The following is a 14,823-nucleotide window of genomic DNA, read 5'->3' on the forward strand; positions in this document are numbered from 1 at the left end:
GCATGCGGCAAGTATGTGTTTGTGTGTGTGTGTGTGTGTGTGTGTGTGTGTGTGTGTGTGTGTGTGTGTGTGTGTGTGTGCTCACGATGTGCTTCTTTGTGCAACTCGTCCTCGAAAGGCAAACGCGCATGCGAGTCGTCTCTGCGCGTCTCAGCCTCCACATTGCAGGCGCTGTGCGACACAGAAATACACACAGCATGCACAATGAGGAGGCCGCGACACGCTGCGACATGCCGCGACGTCGGCCGCGCTACACGCCAATCACGCGCTGATCAACGACCAGATGAGTCCGAGTGGCTGGTAGCTGACAGGAAGCACGAAAAGACGGGCCGGCAAAGATCCTCCGCCGGACGCAACGGTGGTTCATATGATCAGAACATTGTCAGATACTCAAGAGGTTTGCACCGATGGTGCGTTCAGAGCAAACGCTTAGCACATTTTTCACGCGATGAGCTTGGATACAAAGTCGATGCAAAGACGCGAGCAAACACGGACTGTGTGTGAAGAATACGACATGAAGAACAGTTGCGTCACCCGAGCGATGGCCGGGCCAATTTCTGTCTTCAAAATCATTCTGGGTCAAAATAAACAAAGTGAGGATTGGTTGTTGAGTGAGAAATGAAGTATCAAATCAAACCAATCTCTTGGATCTTCCTCACTCGGCCAACTCTTAACTATTTCTTCATTTCACTGAGCTCATCAGCGTCCGTCTCCGCCGCCGGCCTCCTCGTTTTACGATGACAGATGAGCCTGCGGAAGGTCCGGGGAGTTACACTGTACTTACTGTAATAAGCCCTGTGACAGTCGCTCCTCGTTCCCGTTAATGAGCCTGAGCTCGCACGAGGATCTGTCAACGACCTGTCGATGCTACTGCTACCACTACGACTACAATGAGCCCTCCTCTGTTTCCAGGTAAATCATATTCACATATACCGTGAACACACACTCCTACATGTGAACTCGAACGCGTGTGCGGACACGCACGCCCTCGTGTAGTCTCTCCACTGACACCCGGCCCGGTGGCAGCGGGAGATGAAGTCCTCCTCGCTGCTCGTGCTGCGGCCGAGGACCGACACTTTCACACTAATTGGAGAGGAGGCAAGTGGAACGGTCGACTTGATCGTGACACCACACTGCTCCTTTACTCCCCGTCGTGGCAGAGAGCCTGATAATTCAACCTAAAGACAATAGAGGGGGAGCGTCCAGAACATCCTGTCATACTGTACTGGAACTGGACTTATTATTATACTAATTGGCTTTTACGACATCGCGTCACGCGAATATTCGATATATATTTGAAATATTTGCACGATTGATGCGTTGCTCCTAATTGTGGTGGCGCTCGTGCAGGTTTTTTCCCCCAATATTCCGACACCACATGAATGAACTGTTAGTCCGAGTTTGGAAATTGCACTGTAAATAGAACTTGCAACTTTTTCTTGTGATGCAACACAGGAAATGATATTTTTCAAATGTGACCAGATACTTTCAGGTACTAATTAGATATTCGCGTCACGCAAATATTTCGCAGGAGTCCAAATATTTCACCTCGAGTGAAGCGAATTGCGCAAATTTCACGTCTTTGCGTTGCGTCACTCGCCCAGGATTTGTTTGGAATACATATTTTGACCTGAACAGACGATTCCCACAACTTCTCGTTTTCTTTTTCACTCACGTGCAAGCTGCTAATTTACTCAACATTGGTATTGATGCTCTCAGCTGCCTTTATCTCTTAATATTACTGTGAGCTCACAGCTGGGTCGTATTTCAGATCGGTGATGAACGACATGGTTGTCGTCCTCTCAGGCTGAACGCAGGCTGCTGCTGCCGCCGCCTGATTGGACGTTGCAACCTTTATTCCTCCGCACCGCCTTTTTGAAATCCACAGCTACAACTGCGCAGCTGGAAATTCAGTATTATACAGTAGAAGCCTCTTAACTGTCTTTGTTTGTACTGGATTCACAAAGGACATAATGTGCCTCATTAGTGTTGACACATCTTTACCGTGTCCCCCTCCTCCCCCTCCTCCCCCTCAGGCTCTTCTCTTCATTGGCCGAGGCGAGCGGCAGATACTCGGTGGGCCTATTGAATTGGATTTGGCTGACAGCTTATTAATTAATTTTTGACATGGATTATATTACTTAAGAGCAGACGACGGTACAGAGTCTATCTTCATGCCAGAGGCTCTCGTCTTTTTTCAGCCCGAGGGTTTAATTTGTGAAACGACAGAAAGGTCTTTTTCCTGCGTTTTACTTTGTCGAGGGACGATATATTATATATTATATATATTATATATTATTATAAAAAATGCTCACAAACTGACACTTTCATTCATAAACCTGCGTCTTTCTGCTGCTCGTCTCGCAGACGCCCCCTCGAGTCGTCCCGGCTTCTCCTATCCACCTCATGACTCAAGAGGTCGCGGTCCAGACTACGGAATCGTGTGAGTCAGAACTATTTTGCATCCTGCGGCGCGTCATTGAGTGTTTTCTATCGGAAAAGTTATATCTGTGATTTCTCCGGGGCCAAATCAGAAGAGTTTGAAATGTTCCTTCATCCTGGTGAGACAAAACAAACGGAGGCGGGAGAACGTCTGTAAGCTCATGACGACAGAACAAAAGCCAAAGGTTTGCACTTTGTTACCATAACAACCGGCTGGAAAACTCCCTCTGCAGCTAATATTGCTCCGAATGTATTTAAATTAAAATCTGAATATGTTTTCCATTAATTAAGCAAACAAACCTTTCATGTCTTTCTCTTCAATCGGGGGTTCGGGCCCCACATGTGGAACTGGCCCCCAGATACTTAAGGCCGCCTGTACTTTCTCTGTATGTATTTGGCTACATGTTGTATGATAAAATAAATTAATAGGAAAAAGCCCTTCACCTCTGAAACATCTTACTGCATTAATATGAATGATTCCATCAAAGTGCGTCAGCGTTTTTCAAATGACCTCATGTAATTGTTTTTGTTAAAAGGACATTTACATTTTGTCCTGCGACCTTCAGACGACCTTGTAAACGCACTGAGAGCGATTCTCTCAATTCGATTTGGCAAAAGACGCACGGATGAGAGAGATGAAGGGAATAACAAAATGAAGATAAGATGCTCGATATGGACTGGACCGATTTTTCCTGTATCCTTCTTTGTTGTGACGACTTCCTGTCGGCTCGATCCACTTCCTCGCATTGTGCCGAAATTCAAATCCCAAAACAATCCGGATACGTGAGCGACCGGTGTGGTGGCGATGGTGGAGTGGAGCTGTGGTGTCGAGGCTCCCTTCCCATAGACACTCTCGTCCAATCACAACGCCTTAGCTATCAATCGTGACGTGTTGCCTTGTTTTCATAAAATAAAATAAAAAATTACTGGAAAAATTACAGAATCCATCTTGGGGGGAACATTTTCTGGCTTTTTAGTTTGGTTCATTTCTCATCTGGAAACATGGAGGGGGGCGACCTATACTGCAGCCAGACACCAGGGGGCGATCATGATGATTTGACTTCACATTTCTGAAACCGTCAGGTCTTATGTTTGCAACCAATTACAGAGCCGACCTTCTGACTAAATGTATAATATATTCAGTCTGTGGGTGTCGACAGATTTCCAACATCCTGCTGCACCGGGAAGAATCTGCGCTTCCTCGGGAAAAAACAGTCTGCACATATTCCTTTTTTTTAAATTACGCTTCCGTGTTTCGCATGTGTCATGTTGTAAACTTCACAACAGATCACAAAGGTTCTCTCTTATTGACACCAGCACCATCAGGCCTTCAAACCGACATCGCCGGATCAAAGCAAACAAGCAGCTCTGAATATATGAATACAGAAGTAAACAGACTTCTGTGTGTGTGTGTGTGTGTGTGTGTGTGTGTGTGTGTGTGTGTGTGCGTGTGTGCATGTCAGGATGTAGCACGTTGAAACATAATGAGAGTCGTGTGCGAAGGATGAACATGAGAGACAAACAGTGCACATGCAGGTGTGTGTGTGTGTGTGTGTGTGTGTTTAAGACACACACTCACGTTGTGTTCTCCCATTCGACCCGCGCGGTCAGAGGCTAATAGCAACATGCGAGTGAGCCACGAGTGACTCATCCCGCACCTCCGGGAGCGTGCGGCCTCCCCCTACAGTCGTTTACAGTTATATTAAAAAGTTGCGTCATGGTTCCTTGTTTTGTTTTATCCATGATCTTCTCAGATCCCACCGGCTGCGACTGACTCATACGGGAGGGGGTTGAACAGAAACACACAAAGACGAGAGCGAAACTTTCAGCAACAGGACGTAGAGCCTGTATCTCTCTGCTCTGACCAGCAGGGGGCGACTCCATATGGAAAACCATGAGAAAGTTTCCATCTAAATGTCGAGCGAATCTTCAGTGAACTTTTAAACAGTAAGCAAAAAAGAACACGTGAATTACGTGTGTCTCCGTCAGCTGGTTTGGAGCCAACAACATAGAGATGTTTGGTCAGAAGATGGCGCTATAGACAGAAACGTCCGTCGTCTCCTTCGCACCTGAGGAATGTTCTGCTCGTTCAAACCTCCGTCCCCATGTGGTGAGAAACACAAAGAAGCACCTTTGAGGCCCTGACGCTGGCTGAGCTGTGTGTAGGTGTGTGTTTGTAGTCTGTTGTTTGTGTGTGAGTGGGCGGAGGTTGGGAGGTGGAGTGTGTGTGTGAGTGTGTGTGTGTGTGTGTGAGCAGTAAAATATCAAAAGCTTGAATTCTCGAAATCGCCCAGCGTCCCTGAGCACGTTCAGGAATGATCCATCGCTCACATGTGGAGAATATCAAACAGACAGTCAAGATTTTAAACTGTGTTCACGACGTGCGATGTTATGAGCACTCAGCACCTCGTCAATCACCTGGGATTCAAACACGCAGGGTTTCACACGCGTCACAAACCGATGGAACCGATCCCGTCACTTTGTGCAGTTCTCTTCTTCTTCTTCCCCATACGGTTCCACCATCGCATCCCGCTCACAGTGCGACAGCTGCGGCGTCATCACATGGAGAAGCTGCAGTAGGCGGAGCTAGATACTGAGGTCCTGAACGTCTGATGACCCGATAGGATGCTGGCGCATTGGAAGATGGCGGACAAATGAAGAAATTTAACTCTCTCGGCAAATGTTCTTTTTTCCCCCATCACTAGTCAGAAAAATTGTTATGTTCTTGCTTCTGAAAACGATTTAATATTATAATATTTTTCACAGCACGACTGTACGCGAACTGCACCCTTGTTTATTGTTTGTCTATAATCTCCTTACTGCGATCTAATGACTGATAAAACTGTAGAATCCCAGTAAGACGGCAGTGGGAGTCACTGTGAGCTCAGCTGTCGATTGTCTAAGACACAAAAAAGAAGAAAAAAAGAAAATCAGCTATAGTGTTCGGATCAATAGTCCGACTGGGCAGATGTCAATAACCATTATGTTGTGGTGTGTGTGCGTGTGTGTGTGTGTGTGTGTGTGTGTGTGTGTGTGTGTGGGTGTGGATTCCATTTACAGTCGCTGCCTCAGTGGAAACGTAGAAGCTAATGAGCCTCTATATTGAATTTGACTGCAACTGTACATTACTGTCTCTCACTCTCTCTCTCTCTCTCACACACGCACACACACACACACACGCACACACACACACACACACACACCCGCCACAGTCTGCACAGCATTGCGTGATAGCAGGGCTACACAAACAGTTGGACATCTGCATGACTAAAAAACCTTGGGGGAAACCTGCTGTGTGTGTGTGTGTGTGTGTGTGCGTGTGTGTGTGTGTGTGTCTGTGATCACTCATGCGTGTGTGTGTTGGTCTTTACATGGACGGAGGATCACTCAACTGGGACAGAAACTGAAGGAAAAGTCTCAAAAATACTTGGAATTTGATATTATTCATTATCGATTTAATACTTTTAGAGTGTTTAACCTTCTCCTGCTCATTTAAAGACAGATTTAAAAAAACTTCTGTCCAGTTGTTCTTTGATTCGGCACGCTCATGTTGCTCTCACTCCTAATCGTCCAATCTCATTTCATTTAAATCAACACACAAGCATTTTTAATTTGTCTTTTTTTGTTTTTTTAAAGTGAGAAACGTCAAGAAATAAAAAGACGTAGAGAAAAAAATTGGGGAAAAATAACTCTTATGAAAGAGCATGGGAGGTCGGAGAAGGAGAAGAGGAAGTCTTCCTCACACCTCCTCATTGCGTGCCACCAGCTCAGTCTGATACTGTACATACTGTACACAGCAGGGGCGAGAGAGTTGAACAGAGGGTGTGTGTGTGTGTGTGTGTGTGTGTGTGTGTGAGAGAGAGAGAAAGTGCTGCTGTCTGCAGAAACACTCACTCTCACATTAGCGGAGAACTGATTGTTTTTACGCTCCATCGCTCTGAGAGGCTGAAGCACTCACACGCCGAGGTGAAAGGTCAAACCCATTTCTCCTCCATTGATTCTCTAACTGAAGAGCTCAACGCATCTTCAGGACAACTCCTTCCTCCTCCTCCTCCCTCTGACATATATATATACAAATATATATATATATATATATATATATATATATATACGAACTCAGGGGGGATAATGAGTCAGAGAAGATCGAAATGCTAAAAAAGGGATTGTTGGTCTGTTGTTTGTTGTGATTATGTCTCGTCAGACGAGAATAAGGTGTCGGTGGCAAAGTCACGGCTTTGACTTTGAACGCACCACGAGGCAGGAACATACTGACGCTGCATCGACACTGGAACCAAATCAAAAAGAAAGTCCCCACCGAAAAATGTCCTCAACCAATTGTAGAAGATTTCTTTTTTCAGTCAAATGTAAACTCCACCTCTCACTCTTTCACTCTCACTAAGCATCGGCCCGTTGTCATCCACTCATCCACTCATCCACTCATCTACTCATCCACTCATCCACTCATCTACTCATCCGCTCATCCGCTCATCCACTCATCCACTCATCCGCTCATCTACTCATCCGCTCATCCGCTCATCCACTCATCCGCTCATCCACTCATCCACTCATCCGCTCATCCGCTCATCCACTCATCCACTCATTCACTCATCCGCTCATCCGCTCATCCACTCATCCACTCATCCGCTCATCCGCTCATCCACTCATCCACTCATCCGCTCATCCGCTCATCCACTCATCCACTCATCCACTCATCCGCTCATCCACTCATCCACTCATCCGCTCATCCGCTCATCCGCTCATCCACTCATCCACTCATTCACTCATCCGCTCATCCGCTCATCCGACGGCGGCGACCACAGTTCCAATCCATCTCCCTTTTATCGTCTCCGGTTCCCGGCTCTTTTCCACTCGTCTTCCTCTCTTCAACATCCACGTCACGTTCACCTCCCACCAACCCTAACCCTCTGTCCATCATCTTTCTCTTCGCTGGCTCCTGATTCTCTTCTTTTCCACCTTGATCCGGCCTGTTCTCCGTCAATGTGAAGCGTCAGTCACAGGCAGACGAAGGTTCGAGGGTCACACTGGAAGGAGAACTCGAGGTTTCGTCCAGCCTCGTGTCTCCGAACAAAAGTTCAGAAACGAGCAGGAAGCTCTACAGGCTCCAGGATCCGGTTGGAACCTGCTGTCGACACCTCCCAGCCGCTGAAGGCCCCCGTCTTAACGTCTCCACTCCGTCACCGTGGCGCGGCGAGGACAGACAGAGGCTTTCGGAAGCACGGAGGGGTTCGTGGCAAGTTGTTCGGTGGTCGTATAAGCGGAGGGGAGCCGGTCGGGCATCTGTGTGAAGGGACCCTGGTGTCCGTCTGATCCTGTTCCAGAGCGTCTGCTCAGCTGCGGCGGCGCCGGTGAGCGGCGAGGCGACACTCGACCGGGCGGCGTGGCAGCGGAGCAGACGGACACGAGGTCGCCAGTCGACGCGCTGGGTCAACCGCTCGGGCTTAGAAAGAAATCTCTATGGGAATTCTGCAGGAGTTACGTCCTGATTCCAGCAGCTTCAGCAGCAGTGACACACATCAAGAGTCATCATAACTCAGTCAGAACGCGACACTGAGATTATTAGATTTAGGGTTTTATACTTTCCGAGGAATCGTGGTCATCTTGTCCGTGTAAAGAACCTCCCAACAAGCTCCTGTACAGGACACGTCTACAGGTGCTGATGTGCCATAATGTTACTGGATATAGTTTTAGATTTAATATCCTGATCCATGATGAAACTTTAACAACGCTGCTTCCTGGAGCTAATTATCCCCAGAGGGAAGAGTGTATATATCGATGAGGAACTCATAAACGTCTGGATGAATATTCCTCCTCCTCCGCCGCGTCGTACACGAGCATCAGTGCTGCAGGCAGAGTGAAAATGAATAAATAGGATGAACAAATACTTCTTCTTCTGCTACTTGCGTTGGAGAAGCAGATCAAATGAAAAGTGTCCGAGCAGCATGAGGAGCAGCAGCAGGCGGAGATCAGGTCAGAATCATGGGTCCACAGTTGACTGAGACGCAGGAGGTGAAACACAAACTGGTCGTATCCTGTTCCACCAGCTGCTCGTGAAAAGCACTGCGGTGTGGTTTTTAAAAGCCGGTAAGTGTCTTTGAGTCCCGTCCATTACGGAGTTTGCCTTTCACGCGTGAAGAAAAGTCCCGGAAATGGTCCAGAGCAACATCTGCAGGCACATTTGCGTCGTCACTTCTGGAAAAAGCTCAGGAAAAAAATGTCCAGACTTAACTTTTTTCATTTCCAGAATGAGACAAACATGGTCCAAGTTCGCATGAATAGAAAATCGTTTCATGCAGAATTCAGAATGGTACGAAAACAAAAGCGACACATTGAGAACGGATCACGTTCCCTGTCGGGGAAAAAAAAGGGTTGGGAATGTTATGGATTGAGGACTGAGGAGGAGGAGGAGGAGGTTTGAACACTTTTTAATACGCAGTCACATATTGTTCTCATGTGCTTCAATTCCCCTCGTATTTCTGTACCTTCTCTCCATCAGTCTCCTCCTCAGTGGCACCGACTCTCCCTCATCCATCATCGCCTTGTCCTCCTCTTTCTACCTCGTGATCACTCACTCCATCTCTCCGACCCGTCCAGACCTTCCCCGCGCGCTCCCTCCGCGGCTCCCGCTTCATCCGCAAGGTTCACGTCGCCTTCGACGCTTCGATTCCTCGGAGCATTTGAGGGCGAGGGATCTGTCTTCGTGGCTTCATGACTCTGACTGCTCGTTCACATCTCCTCATCAATCCCATCATCCATCTCCCTCCCTGTCGTCCACTTCGCATCATTCGCTCATTCGTTCAGCTTCAAGGCGCCTTCGTCCGTCACTCTACCTGCTTCTTCCTTCACCTATGGAAATATTGATTTCCTCTTGAATGAGCTGTACAATTATTGTGCTATTCCCGCTATAGACCGTTTTATACAAATCTATACATATATACAGACGTATATATTGTCAATCAATAAACGAAACTTCATAATAACAGAGGGCAGCCGTCTGACAATAATCACCACGCGTGTCTGATCATGTGAACATGGATCATGTCCTCTGCAGTGACCTCCATCAGAACCACCGTCCCGTCCACTGTCCCGTCCACCGTCCCGTCCACCGTCACGTCGCCCGCTCGCTCGCCCTGAATCGTCCGCACAGAGACGCCCGTTTGTTTTGTGTTGAGGGTAAATGTGAAGAGCTCGGATCCAATTACTTGGTGAAAAATTGCTAATAGAGTTATCTGCCTTCGCAGCGTGAAGGTGGGTGGCGTCGGAACACCGGGACAAACACAGCAGATAACGCTAATCCCACACAACAAGCGCGCACGCACACACACACACACACACACACACACACACACACACACACGTCCCGATAAGAGGATGAAAATTATAGAAAACAGGTGGAAATGTCGAATCCGGCACTTCTGCTTTTTTCTTTTAATTTGCTTGAGGGACGTGACGGATAACATACAAACTAAACGGGAGGAATGAAAGATGAAAGACTTGTCGCCAAAAAGAGAAAGAGAGAGAGAGTGTGTGTGTGTGTGTCAAAGTCTTTGTACCAAAGTTAAAGTGAGACACTAACGTCGGAGGTGAAAGACGAGCGGAGAGAAGACGCGTGTGTCGAACCTATGTGATGAAAGGGATTGTGGGAAAAGAAAAAAAGTCAGGCTGACTTTGAAGTGCGGCTGACCTCTGACCTCTGACCTCTGACCTCTGACCCGTCCAGAGCACTGAGTCTTTCATCACATTCATCATAATTCCCATTTCTTCAAAGCGAGATTTCTCGTGATGCAGCTAATCTGTGAACCCGCAGGAGATGAAAAGATGAGGAGAGGACACATACGAAGCAATATATTATTATTATTAAAACATAAATCATAGAAGAAGACGGACACTGTCGTTTTTCAGTCAGGGACGATTTACAGCAGCGGATTGCTGCAGGTCGGATTGAACCTTTTCTTCTCATCACTTCAGAAAAAGGTCTGCTTGTATTGTATATTCATAGATTATTGTTATGGATTATCCATCAATATTTCAAGCTTTCAAGCTGACACTAGTGATGTGTAAGTTTTAAAAAGGGGTTCAAAGATAAAGTTTTATTTTGAGTCGCAGCAATTATTCGATTATTTATCGATTAATCGGCTTAAGTTTTTTTTTAAATACGTTTTTTATGGGTTAAGATGATAAACTCGAAAATTCAGGAAAAAAACCTGAACAGAATTCAGTTTTTCCGGATTCAACAAGGTTACTATCGTCCAGATTTTTTTGATGAAAACTTCTGAGATAATAAGTAAATACTGTGGAAAGAAGCAGGACATACAGTCGGTCATGTGACGACTTCATTCCTCGAGTATGTGGCAACATATCGTGTGTGAGAGAGCGGAGCAAACAACATTCCATACGCCCTCAGATATGAGCGACGGGATTCGTCCGCTCTTATCAGCGGCGGAGCAAACTGGAGAACGTGTTTCTCACCTCGACAGATGCAGACGCACAATCTGTGGAATCAACTGTTAATCGTGACGACTTTAGTTTCCATGTGGTTTCTCAGATCCTTTCTTTCTTTTCCTTCTGTAATCTTCGCACCGTTTTGATCGCAGATGGTTTTGTTTTCCCTGGGACTCGCCTCAGAGTCAACGATCGCACCCTTGTGGAGATTTACCGACAGTGACAAGGTTCGCTAATTGATATTCCATCATTAAAAATATATTTAAAACTTCTTCTGTGTTTTGGGGCAGGAAGGGAAAAATAAAATGTGCTTTACGTCTGGTGGTATGGCTTCAAAACAGCACTGTGTGTGTGTGTGTGTGTGTGTGTGTGTGTGTGTGTTCTCTTCTGTTAATACTCAGTGGCAGTAGGAGGCAGACAAAAGACATCTGCTCACAGTCAGACACACACACGCATGCACACACACACACACACCAAACCAAAGCCTAGATAGGTGTGTGTGTTTGGTTATCTGGTTGACATTAGTGTGTCATGGGCGCAGGGTGAAATAAACAGACTGAGTGGTCATGTGGTCACCTACGTGTGTGTGCACTGTTGTTTTAGCTAATGTCACAGACTCACACACTCACCCACGTGGAAACCTGTGTATCTCCGTGCTGACGGTTGAGCGAACAATGCCCCGCGGCATTGTGGGACACCTGCCACCAGCGCCGGGACACGGAGGAACGACGGCTGGAGACTTTCACTGGCAGCCAAGACTCGGTGATCTGCTTATCGACGCTCCGCACGCCCACAGCGCTTCCGGGGGTCCGCAGCTCCCCGTGGGAACGCGGGAAGCCAGTAATAATCTCCGTCCCCAACGAGACACGTCACGTGACCGCTCAGGTGTAAACAGGAAGTAGATCTGCTGATGGTGAAAAGTCCGAGCAGGGACGACGAGGTGGAAGTGTCCCTGACAGGAAGTGTTAGCGACGTCAAGTCGTTAACCAATCAGGAAGTAGAACGTGGGGCGTCTGCGTCATCGCGTACGTAACGCCGCTGCGTCTGTTATGATATTGCTCTCTCTCGTTTCTGTACGATGGACGACGCGTCTCCACTTCCTCTACTGCCGGTGAATGATCCGGCAGGAAATCATTTTTAAGAAGTAAATCTTAACTACAAAATAAATCTGTACGTCAGAACGTCGTGTTGGTTTGAAGGCAACACAAGTCTCCTCTTCTGCTATCAGCAGGTTGCACATTTTATTTTGAAAGGGCTGCTGTCAATATGTTGCCTAGACTTGTTATTATTTTCCCCGACGTCAGACTAAATGTCAGCTCCCTGCAGGCGATAATAAAGTCTGGCGTGTTTAAACACCTGACGGTTGTTTTCCAGCGCGATGCAGCAGCAGCATGATTCCTCATCTCCTCCTCCTCCTCCTCTGCTGCTGCGGAGCCGAAGACGATCCCGGTGTGACGAGGAATGAAAAGAATGATTCAGTCCCTTATTCCCAGACTGACAGCGGGTCAGGATCGAGAGGGAAACAGGGCGGGACACGGACGACAGCTGAGGGAACGTGGGGAAACGTGATGAACTGTACAAAGTGTAAAAAAGACTCGAGCGCTAAAGTTGAACCGAGATGGAAAAATCAATAGGATGAACGTAGAGGAAGAGGAAGAGCGAAGATCTGAAATCAATAAACCTCTCTTCTCCCGCTGCAGCGGACGGAATCAACTCCATTTTTTAACTTCTCACCTGAGGACGTTTCATCCCAGCGAGTTAAATTCCATCATCTGCTGCAGATTTTCATGGGACGTGGAGGAAGTTCATCACTGCTCCACAGCAGTTTGACTCATAACGTGACGCGCAGACAAATTACGGAAATTAACCCTTGAAAATTAAATGAATTTAAAATTTCCATTTCAAATCATTTAGGGAAAATACGACCTTGATATTAAGATCATATGGAAATACATTGCGATAAATAAACTGTAAACAACGACATACTTTCCTCAACTCAAAACTTGTTTGTCTATATTTTCATAACTTTTAAATGGTGACATTTCAAAGTGACTCCTTCATGAGATGCAAAATGTATTGTTATTAATTACTTTTAAATGTATTTACATTAACTTTCCTCATCATCTTACATGCTCATATGAATATGTGTTCCTTATTCTCCAAATCGTCTATAACGTCAAAAATACCTGGCTCCCTTTATTCCTATTCCTTCACAGACCGATCATCTTTCCTTTCCTCTGATTGAGTCTAATCTAAAGTGTCGTTATCAAATTAGTTTTGTCTGTTTTCTGGTTGTTCGTCGTCTTGATTTTTGTTCCTCATCGTCGCCACGTTAAAGAATTTTATCCTACGTTAATAAATTCCTGATACATAAACGTCTCTGAACTGCTGCAGCCACATTTATATTTTCTTCATTGTCGTTTGATGATATAGAACCGATGTTTGTATTGAATCGCTCGGACAGACGTGTAACTCTGAGGAGACCTCGGATGATGTTACGTTTCATCTGTTTGTCTCAATAACCATTTTTTTTATTATTGTTTTTATCTTTTCCCCCCATTTCTCTGATTTACTGCTGCTGGCTTCTCTCTTTCTCTCTGTCGTTTGCTTTTCTTTCACCATCTGTTGTTCTCTCTCTGTCTTTCATCGATCGCCCCCGTGTGTGTGTGTGTGTGTGTGTGTGTGCGTGTGTGTGCTTGCATTTCCAAAAAGGTGACCCTTGGATTTGCAGTTGAAAGACGAATGTGAACGATTTCCATTGTCTTTTTTAGTTTGTATTATCTTTCTTTCATTATTTTCTTCTTGGAAGAGAAAAAAGGGCAAATTAGGAAACACATTAAAATAATTGGTTATGCAAATCTGATTCATCTAATTAACTTGAACACACACACAAGGACAATAGCAGTTTATAATGTGTGTGTGTGTGTGTGTGTGTGTGTGTGTGTGTGTGTGTGTGTGAGTAATGGTCATTGCAGTGTGTGTACAACAGTACAAACTTTCTAATTTGTGATATTTCCAGACCCTTCATTAAATATTGTCTTTCAGGAAGTCCAACCAACGGGCGGTAACTCGTGGAGCCGACCGACAGAAAAAGATCTAAAGGCGAGAGTGTGTGTGAAATCTCTCTAAGCTCTTTTCCAGATCCCGTCTGAGCGCTTGCTTAGTAGGCCAGACGTAGAGGGGGATTTGACTTCAGGTGAGTACCAGCCCGGCTCCGCTCTACTCGCTCAGTTCCCGCGGAAAAAAAGGAGATTTCAGGAAGTCCGTCCTCCCCCCTGGTGACGCCACGACTGTCCTGACTGACAACAGCGAGTACTTGATTCACTTGATCCAGATTTCCATTAAATCTGAACGGAATAAAACAACAAAGCCCCCGACCAGGAGAACGTCTTCCCAAGTTCAAGACCATTCTCCACTGGAATAAATGAACTCAAAACCTCAGAGCGAGAACTTCATCATCTCCAGCGACAAACAGCAAACGCCGCAGTGTTTTCTAAAAATGTCTTCTGGAGAAAAATCTACACGTGGGCTGAAGACAGTCACAGAGTCGGACATTAAGACAGAGAAAGTGCCATTTTGGCAGCATATATGGTTTCTGAAGTGTGTGTGTGTGTGTGTGTGTGTGTGTGTGTGTGTGTGTGTGTGTGTAAGTCACTGTATCAGACTGTAGGGCGGTTCTTTAAGAGTTCAGTAAAGAGAAGAGGTGAGTGGAATACAGAGCGAGAGAAGAAGAAGAAGAAGAAAAAAGAGGAGAACAAAGGGATGAAGAGGAAGGGAAGGAAGGAAATGAGGAAGAGAAAGAGCGGATGGAGGCTGTGTGGAAGGAAAACATGAGGATGAACGACAGGAATGAGAAAGGGAAGAGAAAAAAGAGATGAATGAATGAAGAAAGGATGAGGCAGGTAGAAGCACAAGGACAAA

The 14,823-nt window shown here is 46.2% G+C and overlaps 1 protein-coding gene across 1 annotated transcript in view; it reads right to left on the bottom strand.

Annotated features, from left to right (window-relative positions):
• Window positions 1–14,823, bottom strand: part of htr2cl1 (5-hydroxytryptamine (serotonin) receptor 2C, G protein-coupled-like 1) — a 107,842-nt gene that overhangs the window by 48,480 nt on the left and 44,539 nt on the right. The gene's annotated exons all lie outside the window — the stretch shown is intronic.

The sequence above is a fragment of the Scophthalmus maximus genome, chromosome 12 (genome assembly GCF_022379125.1).
Source record: "Scophthalmus maximus strain ysfricsl-2021 chromosome 12, ASM2237912v1, whole genome shotgun sequence".
In the NCBI taxonomy this organism is placed as follows: domain Eukaryota; kingdom Metazoa; phylum Chordata; class Actinopteri; order Pleuronectiformes; family Scophthalmidae; genus Scophthalmus; species Scophthalmus maximus.